This window comes from Capsicum annuum, chromosome 9, assembly GCF_002878395.1.
Source record: "Capsicum annuum cultivar UCD-10X-F1 chromosome 9, UCD10Xv1.1, whole genome shotgun sequence".
NCBI classification, from domain to species: Eukaryota; Viridiplantae; Streptophyta; class Magnoliopsida; order Solanales; family Solanaceae; genus Capsicum; species Capsicum annuum.
In genome coordinates, this window is record NC_061119.1 from 14,307,280 (window position 1) to 14,326,675 (window position 19,396).

The window sequence follows — 19,396 nt, forward strand, 5'->3', positions numbered from 1 at the left end:
TTTTTCATGATTAGTTCCCACCCTTAACATGCATTTTGTACCATAATTTACTATCCATCTTAGTCTGAAAGAGTTAATCCATAACCTACCTCGAATGCCAAAATCGGTCTGCTACGTTTTGAATCCACAATCTTACTTTTCATGAATGATCTCGAATTCCACTAAAAAATCAAATACGGAATCTACAAATCAAAACAAAACCAATGACACCCATATTAACTACTCTTAGTTCGGGGTCAAAATGGACCCCTAAAACTGGTTTTCGAAAAAGAAGAGCAAAATTGGAACTTTACTTCAAAAATTTGTTCCTCGTAGAAACCTATAGCTGAAAACCCAAGTCAATTTGAGTCAAAACGAGGTTCAAATTGAATAAAAATTATTTTTGAGCTTGACAGGGTAAAATCTTTGAAATCCGGGTTAAAATAAAGAATTGGAGTTGTTTTGAAGGTTAAATTGATGAAAAACTAGTAATTATAAGAAAAAAAACATTATTCAAGTGAAAAAGAGTGATATTGGGGTTTAAAATCAAGTCCTAAGATTTTTGGAATTTTGAGAAATTAATCAAAAAATTACTAAGAAAAGGGTGAATTTTTACCTTAAATCCGTAAGAAAATCAAGAAATAAATGTTAATCTAACTTTACCAAGTTCCCACAAACTTCACTTTTAAGCTCTCACACTATTTTAGGGTTTTAACTCTCTAGAGAAAAGATGGAAAATGAGCAAAATGACCCCTAAAGATTTCCTTAATAATGCAGATTTTCTGCACCAACAATTGATAAAAAGTTGTTTTTTTAAGTCCAATCCGGACTTTGGTAGGGTGCTCCTGATTGCAAACGAACTATGCAACTATACTAGATTCAAAGCTCTAGCCTTAATGAAAATATTATATTTTTCAGAAAATATCATTTTCACAGAGTTGACCTCTGAAACCCGTAATCATAATTTTTCAAATCGAGCGTCAAAATGAGATTTAAAAATCGTAAAATCATACCAAATATGTTTCCACCCTAAAATCAATGTTTTAGATCAGCTGGTGGAGTTGGATTTTCCATCCGAGGTTTTTTCAACCAAATGTGGATCCATACCCATATTTTTAATTTTTTAATTTTCCGACAAATAGGCCAAAATGAGCCCGAGTGCCCTGGAACCCGAACCAAAGATCTACCTAGCCTAAAATCAGTATTTTGAAGCTGGTGGAGTCATCCATTCAGTCATTCATCTCACAGATCAAAAGATATCCACATAAGTTGTCAAGACCCAATTTGTCAGGTCATGATGGCGCTTACTATAACCCACCAATAGGCAAGTCAAACCCGTAGTCTGAAATGGCTAGTAACGGACTACCAAATAGAATAAGAAAAGAATGTGGAATAAATGTAACAAAAGATCAAATACATAAATAAATTCTAAAAGGTGGTGGTATCAGTACAACAACCTCTAATATAATAAGAGTACTAAAGTTGAATAGATGAAATAAATTATACTGATATGACTTATATTTGAATACAATATAGAGAAGTGTAATACATAAGAGAGAGATAAGTAATACTCTGAATGTCAGGAGCTCAATCTAAGCATCTGAACCATGGTTGCTCCGCATGACACACACATCAACGGCGATAACTCATACTATGATTTGCAGAAGTGTAGTATGAGTACTAAACGAATGGTACTTAGTAGGCACCCACCAACTAAGCTCCAAAGATAAAGCAGATATATATATGTAACATAAAGCAGATATATACTGGTGATAGGAGATGTGCATGTAAGAATTAATGCAAGGTATACAATCAATATCACAATCTCATCATCGTAACCATCTCTATTATCATAATCAACCTTCGGACTTAGTGGGTATCAACATATCATCATAGTGTCCTCTAGACTTGTCGGGTATCAATATCAACATCACAGTCTCCTCCGGCCTTGCTGAGTATCACTATCATCATAAAAATATCCTACGACCTTGCCGAGTATCAATATCATCAAAACCATCTATATATATATAGATAGATAGATATATAATAGGTGCATGAAATCAAGTCGTGGATAAAGAGTGAAAATTAATAAGTCTGTTTCCTCGAACTATCTTTGAGACTAAATCATTATAAAAATGTTGAAAGGGTCGCAATATCTCACAATCGAAGTAAATAATAGTGTCAAATCCTGGACCAAAATTTGTCTTGGTCAAATCTTTAAACAAAATTTTTAGCCTTTTTTATATGTATAAATATTCTATTTAGTAGGCAATTATTATAGTAAAGAAATCATTGTAATGGTGAAAAGTGGATTTAAATCATTGTAATGTTGATAAGGTCGTATTTCAGATAGGATAACATCAATATAAATATAATAATAATATAAATATAATAATCATGAATGTACTGAATCTATGCATGCCATCACTAGTATTTAGTCAATGAAATCATAAGCAACATAAACATATATGTACCCATATTCTACAATCTTATCCTTTACAAAGATAAAAACTTACCGGATATCCAACCAATATCATAATACGACCCATGGCCCATTAATATGTCCAAAATAATCACAACATCATAATCACTGCCTTAGGTTCATATACATATCTAAAACTCATATTGACAATCATACTTTTAAGCCATAGCATATCTATAATCATCTCACATATAGGAGGCATCTCACGTCGAGGAGGCATCTCACATATAAGGTGCATAATATATCGATAAAACATAGCTCATAACTATGAGGCATTTTACATCTATAAGACATCGCATATATATAAGTTATACATCATGACTATGAGAAATATCACCTCTCCGATCCAATTAATAAAAGACAATCCCCACAAGGGATAAAGTAAAGTGCAAGCCCCACGAGAGATAAAGTAAATTACAAACCCCACGAGGGCTAAAGTAAATGACAAGCCCCACGAGGGATAAAGTAAAAGAGAAGTGAGGGAGAGCATACCTTCATAACCCATCATTTATCATCAAGGATAATTTATCCATAGATATATAAATGCATATAACAAGAATATTACAATGCATTATCAGTTTCAACATGGTTAGTAGCATCGCTTGTTATGCAGTCAATAAATATGCCTTCTAGAGTCCTTAGTATTACGACTCACAATATTAGCAACAAGAGGGCTTCTAGAATAATCACTAGTTTGGTTACTAGGCAAAAGTATAAAATTAGTAATATGTTAATCCAAATCCCAAAATAGTAGTCTATTCAATGATTTAAATGATAACATAGTCATAGGTTTAATTAATAGCATAATCCATAGCTACATATAGCATTAACAATAATGTAGTCAACAACCATATATATAACACTTCAAATATTATCACCATAACTCACTTACCACGGTTAGCCAACTCCCAAGGCCTTTCTCTAAGAGTTTATCAAGTGTCTAAGGTCTTCAATGGAACTATATAAATCCAGGCTTAAGATGGGTTAAGATCTCACTTCTAATCCTCAATTTCCATAATTAGGCAAACTATTCCACAAACTAGGCTAAGGTATCTAGTTCAATTTCTAGATGTCAAGTAAGCCATAAACAATCCTAAGATATGAACTTCGCCTAAAAACATGGGCATTTAAGCTAACACTACCCAAATTCCGATTTCAAGATCACTAGAATAGCCCAACTAAGTTTAAGCATACTAACCATGATTCCAACACATTAAATACATCCCAAACCTAGAATACTATTATATCCATGCTACAAATTAGCCTAATCAAGGAAAAAGGAAATAGGGTTCTAAAAGGGTCATAAATATTCCACATTATGGATCCAAAGCTATCATCTAATTTCCCAAACATCAATAACCAATACTAAGTTATTTTATTCATAATAAAGACTAACATTCATATGCACATACCATACATAACACACATTATCTTCGAAGAAGAGTAGGTAGAAGACTAACTCAAGGTCAAACCTTAAAACCTCACATCATGCACCACATGATCGTCTTCACTTCACAATCCCCAAAACCCCATCATGTGATCAAAATATAATTTACTCACCAATATAAGTCTAAAAATACCCATATTGAACTATTGTGCTTCGAATCCAAAAACAAAATCAAAACCCCTAAGTGGGTCTCACTTATAAAAAAATTGTTTCCAAGGTCAGCCCAATGTTCATACATGAACAAGGAATCATATATAACCCTTAAGAAATGTGTGAAAACAAACCTAATTTGGGGCTAAACCAAGCCCTAAGATAAATTAGGGTTTTGGGTCAAGAACTAATAAATTCACCAATAAAGTGATAAAATCTTACCTTAAATCGGATGATAATCATGATAAAAGATGTTTACCAAGCTCCCTAGACATCCACAAGACTCATTTCTGAGTTATCACAGCCTTTTGGGGGTTTCTAGGTCCTAAGGAAGAAGGAAAAAATACCCCAAACGTGTATTAGGGTCTATATATAGCTGCTACATGTAAGGAGATATTGTGATCGTGGTATCCCCCCGGGCACCAAATGACAGTAAAGTCAAAACTTATTTTTGACCCTCGGAACTCATTCGGAACCCAAATAACATGATTTAATAGTAAAATTTGAGTGTAAACGACATTTCAAATCCATTGAATCATCAAACTTTTCAACCAGGATCATTTCGGCAAAAAGTAGGCTCACACCTATAGTTTCATTTTTTTATAAAATTTACTCAATAACCCAAAATAAGTTTGGGAGCCTTGGGAACTGAACCAAGGGTCCCATTAGCCTAAAATCGATATTCTAGATGTGATGGAGAAGTTAGATTTTTTATTTGGGATCATTTCAACCAAATGTGGGTCCCATACCCATATTCTAATTTTTTAACTTTTTGATCAATAGGTCAAAATGAACTCGGGTGCATTGGGACCCAAACCAAAGGACTACCTATACTGAAATCGATATCTCAAATCTTTTGAAATAATAAAAATTTGCATCCGAGATCATTTTATTGAATTTTTCGTCCAGTGGTTATTTGGAAACAACAAAGACTTCAAAACATGAAATTGACTCTAAAAATCAAATAAACTGGCCAGTAACCAAACTGTCGGTCCTCCAGTAAGTCATAAATGGCTTGGAAAAGCTATGGAGAATCCTTAAAGGTGAAGATAAGCGAAAATATGAAAAATGACCAGAAGGGTCATTACATAAGTCCAAAATAAGGGTCTCGAAACCATCAAAAACTACAATATTGCCTAAATAGTACCAAAATGCATCTAAAATCATGTCAATCACCTACACACTCCAGAAGTATTATAATTCAACCATGGAGAGGAGTAAAATAATTAAATCACACAAAATCACAAATTTCACATATTTCATCAAATTTTTAGGTCATTACAATTCTCTCATTGCATTCGTCGGAATAAAGAAAATATGAGACCATGAGTTCAAGTTTGATCGGAATTTCCTCAACTCCGAAAACCATTCTGCATTAATTAAATCATCTTTGAGACATATAATAAGCTTTGTTCATGAATTCTTCAATAGAACCAGACTCTTTTACAATTTTAACCTCAAGATTTCACTTCCTACATATTCAAGTGATACCAAATGAGAAGCATCAATCTACCCTATGTTTCTATAGTAGTGAATCTCCAAAATCTTCACGGATTGATTCATACAAATGTTAAAGCTTTTTCTCAACTCTCCACAAACATATTCTGATTTTAATCTCTCAAGGACCGGGATGTAGATATTATTTTTCAATGTTTTCGGGTATAATAGAAATCTGTATTTTATCTAAAAGACACTTCAACCAAGTTTAAGACCAAAGCTTTGTCAAGAAAAACTTTGAAGTATCAACACCTTCAACATAAGATGAAAGTAATCTATCCAAGAAGTGTGTTATTATTTTAAAAATAAGAAGAAACAAAAATTTAAAGTCAAGTCCTCCGATTTCATGGAATGTCCTTAAGGAATAATTCCCCTCACCGTACTTGAGGTTATGGAATTTTCCTATCAGGATAAAATAGCTTTCAATCCAACAATAGTGGTACCTTAAATTATTGGATTCGTTGAACTCACTCAATGACTAATAATCACACTAAGTTTTGTAGAGAAAAAGAGTATTTCTGCTATCAAAAATTGTGTTAATTCCTTAGGAATATGCCATGTATTTAAAGCCTTAATGTGTCCCTTTGAAAAGGATGCGTTGTTTCTGAAAAAAGGCATATTTCAGTGCAGTTACATCACCTACACCCAGTCTGTGCTAGACCTGCGCCTGATCTGCGGCCGCAGGGATCTGCGGCCGCAGGTGACACTGTCTAAATTCCAGTATCTTCCTGTGTTGGAACTATGCTCGTAGGTTGCCTAGGTGAGTGCACAGATTATGCTATTGCATTAAACATTGTGCCGTTTACCTCGAAGGGTCGCATCCTGTAGAGGTGCATTCCATCCCGTCGAGGTGCATTGTGTATGCATTTGCATGGCGTCTATCTGCTTCCTTGGATTAAATTTCACTTGTTTTTCAAGTTTCAAATAAAATTTGTCTAAAAAATTAGATCTTATCAATCAATCATTTGAAAAATCCAAATTCAAATTCAAAACTAAATCCAAAGTGGAGCCGAGCAAGCGATGACGACAACGGCGCGAGGCACCACCTTGTTCTTGTCTCATATCCAAGTGGATCTCAATATAAATACATAAAATCTTCTTTCTCCCACGAATGTGGGAGAATTTAGTAAGTTTTCCTATTTGAGCACACTGTCCATTTTAGTGTGAACTCAAATTCCCTCTACTATTTTTCTCCATTTTTCATTCACACACACACCTTGAACCCAACAATCCCCGACTTAAACGGGGAATAGCTATGATATAAATAATTTTAAGGACAAACATGTGATCATTTTGGAAATACTGATTGCATCAGGATAAGTGGGCTTCCCTTTGAACTTTTCATAGTGAACATGCACTAGATGCACTCGATCAATCGATAAATTTGATATCTTTGAACTGTCGAGCTTTAATGTACACCTAGATAACACATGTCACACAACTAGACTTTTACTGTTTATGGTTCTTGCAATTTTTTTCTTTTCAGGCATGAACATGTCCCTCTTTCATGATATCTTAGAGAATAGGCCTTTACTAACATTCTCCTTGAAGCGGTTTCCACTTCGCCCTCATATAGGTGATTTCTAAACGTTCAATCTTGTAGATTAAACTATTTGGTCAAATCTGGCAAATTTAGATAATTATTAAAAGACTTCACACCATAAGTCTTATCCTCGTTTACTAAACATTGTCTACATCGTGAGAATGGGTTGGTTATAATAACAATGTTGAACCTGTCAGACATAACTTTGTTTGATGTCTTTGAACCTAGCTCTTGGGATCTTCATTCTGCTAGGTAGAGTTACCACCATGCTGACTTGTAGGCCTTAAACCCATTCCCTTGGACGTCCTCTCAACTCCTTCCCTATATAGGCCTTTTGTAAGTGGATCCAACATATTATCCTTTGACTTCACATAGTTAATAGTGATAATTCCACTAGAGAGAAGTTCTCTAAGGGTGTTATGTCTCCGTCTTATGTGATGAGATCTACCGTGGTACATCATGCTCCCTACCCCACCTATTGCCACTTGGCTATCACAGTGTATACATACTAGTGCCACTGGTTTGGGCCAATAAGGAACATCTTCCAAGAAATTTTGGAGCCATTCTGCTTCTTCACCTGTTTTATTCAATGCGATAAATTCAGATTCTATTGTAGAGCGAACAATATATGTCTGTTTGGATGATTTCCAAAAGACCGCTCCTCCACCAATAGTAAATATGTATCCACTTTTAGATTTTACTTCGTTCAATCTAGTGATCCAATTTGCATCACTATATCCTTCAAGTACCTCGAGATATTTATTATAATGCAAAGAATAGTCTTGGGTATATTTAAGATACCCCAAAACTCTTTTCATTTCCATCTAATAAGTTTTGTTGGGATTACTCGTGTACCGACTCAACTTATTAATAGCACATGCTATGTCTTGTTGTGTACAATTTATTATATACATTAAACATCCAAATACTCTTACGTACTCCAATTGTGAATCACTTTCACCTTCTTTTTTTTGAAGTGTGAAGCTCACATCCAATGGAGTCTTGGCAATACCAAATTCGATATACTTGAATTTGTTAAGTACTTTTTTGATATAGTGAGATTGTGACAATGCCAATCCTTGGGTAGTTTTATGAATTCTATTCCTAAGATCACATCCACAATTCTAAAGTTTTTTATATCAAACTTGCTCTCGAGCATTCATTTTGTAGCATTTATGTCAAAAATCTCTCTACTGATGATCAACATATCATCCACATATAAACAAACAATGACTTGGTGATTTGAAGTGTCTTTAATGTATACACATTTATCACATTCATTTATAAATAACATGGTTTGGTCAAACTTTGCATGACATTTTTTAGGTGCTTGTTTTAGTCCATAAAGTGACTTAATAAGTTTACACACCTTATTTTCTTTTCTTGGAACCACAAAACCCTTATGTTGTTCCATGTAGATTTCTTCCTCCAATTCTTTATTTAGGAATGTTGTCTTCACATCCATTTGATGGATTTCAAGACCATATACTGCTGCTAAGACAATTAACATCTGAATTGATGTTATCCTTGTTACAAGTGAGTATGTATCAAAGTAATCAAGGCCTTCCTTTTGTTTAAAGGCTTTTACTACAAGTCTTGCCTTGTATTTGTCAATAGTACCATCCGCTTTCATTTTCCTTTTGAAGATCCATTTAGAACCTAAAGGTTTATTTCCTAGAGAAAGATCAACCAACTCCTATGTATGGTTTCTTAACATTGAATCAATCTCACTATTGATTGCCTCTTTCTAAAAGGATGAATTTGAAGACGCCATCGCTTTTTCAAATATTTGAGGCTCATTTTCTAAGAGAAATGTTACAAAACTCGATCCAAGTTGACGTTCTTTGATGTGTACTACGTCTTGGATTTTCATCATTATGTACATCCTCACTTGGTTCATCTCGAGGTCGTTTAGACCCCCTACTAGACTGTTCATGTCTAGTTTTATATGGATAAATGTGTTCAAAGAATTAAACATTATCTGATTCAATTGTATTTTTGTTGATATCTGGATGTTCGGATTTATGAACCAAATATTGACATGATTTACTACTTTTAGCATATTCTATGAACACGTTGTCCACCATCTTAGGTCCTATCCTTACTCTTTTAGGCATAGGAACTTGAACCTTTGCTAGACACCCACACACTTTGAAGTATTTCAAGTTGAGTTTTCTTCCATTTCCATTTTTCATATGAAATTGATTGTGTCTTACTATGGGGAACTCTATTGAGTATTCGGTTGGCTGTAAGGATAGCCTCCCCCATAAGTTTTACGGTAAACCTAAACTTATAAGTAAGGCATTCATTATTTCCTTCAAAGTTTGGTTTTTTCTTTTCGCAATTCCATTAGATTGAGGTGAATACGGGGCCATAGTTTGATGAACAATTTTATTCTCTACACATATTTCCACAAAAGGAGATCCATATTCTCTCTGCCCTTATCACTTCTGATAGTTTTGATCTTTTTTCTAATTGATTTTCAAGTTTAGTTTTGTATTGCCTAAATGCATTTATTGTTTCATCCTTACTGTTTAGAAAATAGACATAACAATATCTAGTGCAATCATCAATAAAAGTTATAAAATATTATTTCCCACCATGTGATAGTGTTGACTTCATATCACAAATGTCAGTAAGTAGTAAGTCTAAGAGATTGGAATTTCTTTCAATGGACTTATACGGATGCTTAGCATACTTTGATTCCACACACGTTTGAAATTTTGATTTATTGCACTCAAAGTTTGGTAAAACTTCTAAGTTAAATCAGTTTCACAAAGTTTTGTAATTGACATGTCTTAAATGTTCATGCGATAATTCATTAGACTCAAGCAAGTAAGTAGAAGCAGTACTTTTATTGATTTCAATAGTCATTACATTCATCTTATATAGGCCCTTAGTGAGATAGCCTTTTCCTACATACACTTCTCCTTTGCTAATTACAACTTTTCCGAAAATAGTTACACATTTAAATCTATTTTTATCTAAAAGTGATACAAAAATCAAGTTCTTTCTTAACCCTAGTACATACAGGACATTGTTGACTGTCAACACTTTGCCTGAAGTCATTTTCAAGTATACTTTTCCTGTTCCTTCTATTTTTGCAGTAGTGGAGTTATCCATGAATATCCTTTCTTCTCTTGAGCCAAAGCGAATATTGTGAACAACTCCTTATTAGCACAAACATGGAGGGTGGCATCATAATCCACCCACTATTCACAAGGATTTCCCACTAAGTAGCATTCAGACAACTTGGCACATAAATCATCCACCTCTTTCTTGGACTCAACCATTTTTTCTTGGGCCTTTTTCTTGCCTTTCTTAGGGGCCCGATAGTCTATTGATTTTTGGCCAATCTTTCCACAATTAAAGCACTTTCCCTTGAATGTCTTCTTGGGTTGATTTCTTTCATGTCCATCTTTATTTTTCTTTTTAGAGTTGTTCTGGTCGTCTTCTACAATATTTACTGCATTCATTGTAAAATTTTCTCTCGACCTTCTTTCAGTAGCTTTATTGTCTTTTTCAATTTGCAATCTCACTATTAGATCTTTGATTGACATCTCCTTATGTTTATGTTTCAAGTAGTTCTTGAAGTACTTCCACATAGGTGGTAACTTCTCTATTATAGCTGCAACTTGAAATGCTTCATTCACGATCAAACCTACAATAAAGTTTATGTGAATATTAAGAATACTTTTAAATTGTTCAACAAAGGTATTTGTCAAAATCATACCTTCCGCAAGGAGATCATGAATGATCACTTGTAGTTCCTGCACTTGGGATACAACAGACTTGCTGTCGATCATTTTATATTCCAGGAATCTTCCAATAAAGAACTTTTTAGTTCCTGCATCCTTAGCTTATACTTCCTTTCTAACACTCCTCACAACTCTTTTGCTATCTTTGTTCCACTATAAACATTATGTAATTCATCTTGGAGACCACTCAATATGTAATTTCTGCAAAGGAAATTGGAGTGTTTCCAAGCCTCCACAATAACAAATCGCTTTAGGTCAGAGATTTCCTTGGGCACTTCTGGAGCTTTTTCAAATGTGAACCTTTTGAAGACATAGAGTTGTGAGGTAGAAAAAAATTTTCTGCTGCCACCTTTTGAAGTCAATACCCGTGAATTTTTTCGGTTTCTCAGCAGGTGTCATTGCTTGCGGAGTATTACTATGACTCGTCGTTACAATTCTAGTTGCTACCATAGTTGTTGCAGTAACATGCATTTGACTTTCATTAGTCATTTTCCTGTCACAACAAGATAGTAACTTTAGTATATAGAAATACTACTTATAAAGTTGTAGCAACTTTAAACACCCCTTGTTTCTAGTTTAACGATGAAGTTTTTATAACTTCCAATCGTCAACTGAGTGATCTCTAACTTGTGGTGAAGATTTTATTTCTTCAAACCACTAGTTAAGTTCAAACGGAGTAGAAAACTCAAAGCTTTAATCTCGAAAAATCAAAAGAATACAGATTTTGTAAAGTTAATTTATTCCTTAAGATTGTTATTTTTCAATGTTTTTGGGTACAACAGAAATTTGTATTTTATGTATAATACACTTCAACCAAGTTCAAGATCAAAGCTTTGTCAAGAACAACTTTGAAGTATCAATACCTTGAACATAAGATCAAAGTGATCTATCCAAGAAGTGTGTTATTATTTCTGAAATAAGATGAAACAAAAATTTAAAGCCAAGTCCCCTAACTTCACGGAGTGTCCTTAAGAAATAATTTCCCTCACTGTACCCGAGGTTATGGAATTTTCCTCCTAGGGTAAAATGGCTTTCAATCCAACAATAGCGGTACCTCAAATTATTGGATTTATTGAACTCACTCAACGGCTAATGATCAGACTGAGTTTCTGTAGAGAATAAGAGTGTTTTTGCTATCAAAAATTGTGTTAATACCTGAGGAATATGTTAGGTATTTATAGCCTTAATGTGTCCCTTCGGAAAGGATGCATTGGTTATGGAAAAAGGCACCTTTTTCAGTACAGTCACGTCACCTGCACCCAGTCTGTGCGCCTGATCTGCTGCCGTAGGCGACACTGTCTAAATTCCAGTATCTTCCTGCACTGGACCTGCACTCGCAGGTTTCCCAAGTGAGCGCGCAGATCATGCTATTATGTGGCGTTCAAAATACGCTCGCACATGGAGTAAAACATTTCTATCGGATTCTTTTGATTAAATTTCACTTGTTCTTCAAGTTTTAAATAAATTTTTTTTAAAAAATTAGATCTCATCGATATATCATTTTTCAAATTTGAAGCCGAGTGAGCGATGACGACGGCGCGAGGTACCACCTTGTTCTTGCCACACTATCCAAGTGGAGATGTGTTTCTCAATATAAACACATAAAAGCTTCTTTCTCCCGCCAATGTGGGAGAATTTAGTAAGCTTTCCTATTTGAGCACACTTTTCATTTTAGTGTGGACTCAAATTCCCTCCACTGTTTGTCTCCATTTTCCATTCACACACACACCTTGAACCTAACAGTAGAAATAAGATTTCGGAGAAACCTTCATACACTTCCATATGTGATAGTTCTAAAAATTTCAAATTCTGACATTTAATATTTTTATATAATGAATAATACACAGAATATCTAATGGATACTGCACAAATTGTACACTATATAAAAAAATTAAATAAAGTGTAAATTCAGTATATAAAATAAAAGAAAGTACCAATTTAATATATACAAAATAGAAAATTTAGAGTATTGTATGAAAAACCTAGATAGTGCACTAAAATATTAGATAGTGCACTATTTGAATGCACTAAATGAAAAAAGAAAAATAGATAATGCACTCAATAGTGTGACATACACAAAATTAAAAGAAAAGCAACCAAAATTTTAGTGCAATATATATATATATATGTATATGTATATGTATATATGTATATGTATATGTATATGTATAGGGAGAGAGTGCACTATATTAAATCAATTAAGTAGTGCATTGCTAAATGGAAAAAAAAGTGCACCATATAAAAATGGATAATGCACTAAAATTGTGCATTATATGAAATAAAAAATGAATAGTATACAAAAACAGTGCACTATGTGAAAAATGAATAATGCACAAAAATAGTGCACTATATGGACAAAAAAATAGTGTGCAAAAAAATGCACTAGGCTTATTTTGATTACTTTCTACATTTAGGACATATTTTGATAATTTTTTTATGTTTAAGGCATATTTCAGTCACAGGTTTGCAAAAATATGATCTGTGTATTAAATAATATGATGATTATTCTTAAATTAGAAAAAAATGATATAATACTGTTTTTACATATCTTTTAATATACTGTAGTGTAGATGTAGATAATGAGAGAAATGGTATTGACGGTATAGCAAGAGACAACCAAGGGAATTTTTTGTTTGCTTTTGCTTCCTTAGTGCAATGCAAAGATCAGAATATGGTTGAAGAACAGAGAATACAGTAAGGGGTTGTTTGGTTGAGTTAATAAGATAGTGCTGAATAGAGTGTATTAATAATGTTGGAATTAGTAGTTCTAAGATTAGTAATACTGAGATTAGTAGTGGTGGAATTATTTTGTATGCAGTGTTTGGTTTGATGTATTGAAACAATATGTATTGTTAGATTTTAAAAATGATATATAACTTTGTGTATTTCCTTTGTAAAACTTTATTCTTTCTTAAAAATAGAAAAAATCAATAATATAACTAATAACTTACTTTGGAATTTAAAATTTGATCATTCACTTGCAAGATTTTTTTTTTTTTTTTTTTATCTTTTTTTTCTTTGTTCATCATTTATTTGTTGTTCCAACATTTTGGTATCCTTAAGTTGGAGGGAGGTACGTGTAGCTTTTGAATGAGACAGTAGAATTATTATTAAAATAAAATTATGTTTCATAGAGTGTTAAAAATGAGTAGAAAAATTATTTTTATTTGTGAATATTCTATTTACAAAATTAAAACTTGTATGCAATCATGCAATTTGTTTTCGGATTTTGACCAATAAATATTTTTTAAGTTAATAGAGTAGTTATTTTATGCCTAAAATTATTTGGAGGGATATTATTATCTTAAAATAAATTAAAAAGAAATAACTCACATTGAATAAATTGAAAAAGATTTAAAAAAATTAAAGAAATTTGAGGACATTTTTATCTTTACTCATATTTATTCATGAATTGCAATCCATGGATTACTAATCCCACCAAATTGGATGTATTAATTATACATTGTTCCAAATTTACTACCAAATAATGTATTAGATAATGCCACACTTCATTAATCCATGAATTATCAAAATAATACATCCTACCAAACGACTCTTGAGGGTGTTCTGGAATGGATTCATTAATGATAGTAAACGTGGTCTAGAGCCCCCCCACCCCACCCCCCGCCCTCCCTGCTTCTGTAATCATCATAATTAAATAACATGTTCAGTGTTTGACTAAAAAAAAAAAAGAAAAGATTCAACATCTACTATATATATCTATAAAAAAAAAAAAAAAATTCGATCAAAGATTGTGGATGAATCCTCAATAAAAAGAAAAGATTCAATATTCTGTATGTATAAAAAATATTTTTTGTCAAAGGATGTGAATGAATCCTCGGCTCTATCTGACTTCCCGAATATGAGATTGTGAAAGTAACATTACAAGCCAAACAACAGTACAAGAATTTCAGTAATCACTCGAGACGAGCAACTTGTTAACTATTGTTCTTAGATTAGTTTATGGAAGGCAGCAAGTGTTAAGGGTTCATAAATTAATTACAAGTAAAATACGAAGGAAACTTGAGAGCATAAACAGAAGAGGAAATAATTGTAAACATCATAAGTAAATAAATGCATTCAATTTAAATTAGCTATATCGCCAATCTAATAGAAAATAAATTTTATCCATTGTCGTATGGGTTGCCAGTTCTCCAATATCAAGTTCCACATGTCCATGCTTCAAGAGAACTTTGTAGGCTTTTACTTTTTTTAGTTGACTATGACAAGACTTGCTTCCATGAGAATTAGAATGACTCGAATTTGTCATGTAAATTAAACGGTCCATGAAGCATGTAATTGTTTAGTTACATAAAAAGTTTTCTTCCCTTTTCGGTCCCGAGTATATGTAAGGTGCACATATTTTAACAATGTATCTAGGCTAAATATTAGACAATTTGTGTAATTTTTGAAACTGTGGTACCGCATCGTTATGTCGAGGTATAATAAAGTTACTTTATACATGTATCTGAATACAATGAATGAAATAGATATATTTATTTGTCTAATTTTGATTTAAAACAAAGTTTTAAGAAGTAAAGTATGTTTTGAATTTTTGTGATTTTAAATTTAAGATATATTAGATATACCAAATATTATTTAATTTCTTGGTCTTAATTATCTCATGTGAAAAGATAAATTAAAAAATTATAAAAGAAAATTCACATTTTTCAAAACGAGTACAAAGTAATAAAACAAAAAAAATTGAAATGAAAGTTTTTTTCTTAGGAATTGTTTTTCATATTTTCGTTCTATTTTAGATAAATACCTCCAAGCATGGCAAGTTATACAGATAAAATAATAATAAAATTACTGATGAAGATTACGATGAATGATATAAATTGGCAAATCTAGCACTTAGTTGATGCACCTATTGTAATCTAATCCCCTGAACTTAGATTATCCCAAAAAAAATATAGATACAACATTCGAAGATTTTTTAATTTAATTACAAAATAAAAATATTCGAGCATTCAAGGGAAATCATTATAAAACAGATCATTATCAGTATAATGAGGGACCACACCACCGCCAATAGAGATTCACTTCTATCTGAAAACAAGAAAACAAAAATACTCCACTTTGGACGATGCTTCTAGTTTAAATAATTTTGCGGTTCAGCTACCTTTTCATTGGTCTATATAAGTGTGGTATTGCTAGCTGCTTCATCACCATCATCATCATCATCAATACCAGCAATTTCACTCAGTTTCTTGATTCAGAAAAATGATGCAGGTTGAAAGAAGCAGCAAGCAAGGGGGCTTCATGACAAAAAAACTCGCCTTGTCTTTTGGTAAAACTGTTAAAAATAACAAAGTTGAGACAAAACAAAAGGTTATTTTCACAAAGCCAGCAGCTAACTTATTTGTGAAACCTGCTGAAAGCAAAGTTTATGGTGTTGTCGGCGATGACAAGAACGTTGATGCAAAGGCTACAAGCTATATTTCTCAAGTTAAAGAGCGGCTCAGACTTGAAGAAATGATGCATGCTGGAAATATATAAGGGTACTAATACATGACGAACGTCTCTATTTCTGCACAAAGGATGACCTAAGAACTACCCAAAGCTTTAATTTGCTGGAGTATTATCACTCTACTTTCCTCCCCATTTGATGCTTTTTTTTTTTCGATCAAGGGATACGAGGGGTGAACTATTGGAATAAACTTTAATTAGCTAATTCCAAAATCATGATGTATGTGTTATACGACAGATATATTGGAATTAAAATTAATATAATCTTCTTATATCAATGACTTAATTATTATTTTCAGTAGATGATGTTTTAATTTTAACAACCCCGTATTACCTTTGTATTCTATAAAACTTTTATATTTGTCTCCACGCGATGCACAGATTATATAGTATTTCATATTTAGTACTTCACCACCAAAGGATGTGGTGCAGCGGATGGGGTTACTCCTCTCTTAACTAGAGGTCTCGGGTTTGAGCCCTGAATATGGAAAAATCCTTGGTAGGGAGGGCTTTGCCCGAATGGGGTCCTATGCAGTGCGAATCTGGATTAGTCGGACTCTAATGCGAGTACCGGACATCGAAAACCAAAATAAAAAAAGTTTAGTACTTCAATATTATCTATTTCTTCAAATACAATATAATTTGTACGTACTATAAAATTGAAAAAATATGATTAGTTGCCTTGCTTTAAGAGGAAATCCGACAAAAAACAATATTCTATCAAGTAAACACAAAATTGTAGTGTATAATTTTATTTGAAATAATAAGCGCACATATAATATCTTCATATCGTTTCTGTGTGATTTGACCATTTTATTCCTCTCCGTAGTTGCTTTATGGTGTTTTTGTATTATGGGGATAATTGAGCGATTTTCAATGCATTTCAGTGTGATTTATGTGATTGATGGCTTGAAAAGCCTTATAGTTGATTTCGGTCAACATTTATTGATATGTGCATTAAATGAAAAAATCGACTGCGTCAATAGATCCAAAACGTCGATTTTATGTTGTTAACATGATTGATGTGGTTTAATGGCTTTTAAATTTCATTTCGGCCCTCGATTCGAAGAGTTGTGAAATTGAATTGCGGGGGCTAACTTTGTGAAAACAACATTTTTTTTTGAAATCTGATATTGCCATTGAGTTTGGATCGTCGAATTAGATAGGGTAGCATATTTCGTTTGCGTTCACGGGATTTTGAATGAATCCCGAGGGATCCGAGAAGACTTGGACTTTATATATACCCATATTTCGCCATTTTTGAGACTTGGAGCTTAGAGTTTCACACTTTTGACCAGTTCCTTTCATTTCTAAGCTTGGGTAAACTTCTAAAAACATATTTCAACTACTTTACTCTAATTTTATCATCTAATTCTTGTTTTAACACAAATTAAAGTGAAAATTGGGGATTTTGGCCCGGAAGGCCTAAAACTTATATTTCATCGATTCAAATTCCATTTCCACATGAGTAAGTTTCTAATATTATAATTATCATTTTTTCCTCAATTTCATCTTCAAAACAACTTTTGATTCTTGATTTCAAAAAGAATTTTTGGGGATTTTGTCGGTAAAGCTTAAACATGGTTTTCTTCAATTTGGACCTCATTTTTAACTCGTTTTCACTTGAATTTTCAACAGTAGACTCCTAAAAATATGGGAAACATGTTTTTGAAATAAAACTATGACTTTGCCTTCCTTTTTTGAAAACTCATTTTGGGGGTCTGTTTTGACCTCGACTTAAAATTAGGCAATATGGGTATCATTGGCTTTCTTTTGATGCATATATTTTATATTTTCATATTTTAGTTGATTCCAAGTCCGTTCGAGAGGATTAAAGACTTCAGATTGAAGGCTTGCAGACTGATTTTCAGCATTCTAGGTAGGTTATGGCTTTACTTTCTACAGACTGGATGGGTAGTTAATGTTGATACAAAAGAATGTTAAGGTTATGAGAACTAATTATGAAAATGGCTATATTATTATGAGAACTCAAAATTTTTTGACCCTCCCGCTTGCGTAGTGGTAATTTTTTACTTGAATCATGATTAGGAATGTTAAAGTAGTGTGTGGGATAAATTTCAAAAATTTTAAAAGGGGTTCAGGATCATTTTGGGACACCAAGACAGTGAGGGTCTGCGATAATGGCGTGCTACACCACTTAGTCTCTGTGATAAGAGCGTGGCACATTGGCTAAGCTCCGGGATCGCGACGTGCCACACTGCTATGTAAATTTCGCCTAATTTTATTTTTTTCACTTAGGGGCATGGGCTTTTCGGTCCTTTGCCCCATTAAACAACATAAAGTCCCTTTTTATTACCCAAACCCATCAATTATCAACTCTTATCTTTGCCCTTCTTCTCTCAAATTTTCCAAGTTAAGAAACTCAAGGTTTTCTCAAGGATTTTCATTCTCAGGGTTTCAAACTTCAATTCCTCCCCAAATTCTTATAATTTTTAGGCATGTTATACATTCCCTACTTTAATTATGTATTTATTGAATTATTTATCTTGGTATTATAGTGTTTTGAATTCTTGATTAAACTAAAGATTGGGGTTTTGGTTGTTTTGCAATTGCATGATTTACCCTTATTTTAATGATTTTTCCTCATGGTTTTAATGGTGGATTGTGAGTGGAAATTAGGTTTTGTGAGAATGGTAGTATTTGGAGCTTGATTTTATATTGATTATAAATTTGGCATGATAACGATATGAACCCCAACTCACTTCATAATTTGGTCTTTGAACGAGGATTCTATAGAGTTAAACTCATCTTTTGGAAATCACTACATTGCATTAAAAGGTAAATGGATAAAATGATTTTAGAATTCCCTTGGAGGCAATGATTTTGGATTTTAAACTAGAAATTAAAGTCTAATGGTTAAATGATTTTGGTTTGGCATAATCGGAATAGTTTACAAGTCTATTGGTATGACAATACCAAGTTAAAAAATACCTTAACAAAAAGACTCCATCGTTAATGGTTGGTTTATGTGCAAATTATTTTAATTTGAGCTTAAAGAAAATTGTGTAGCTCACTAATAAGGTGTAGTTTTGGGGGGACCAACACGA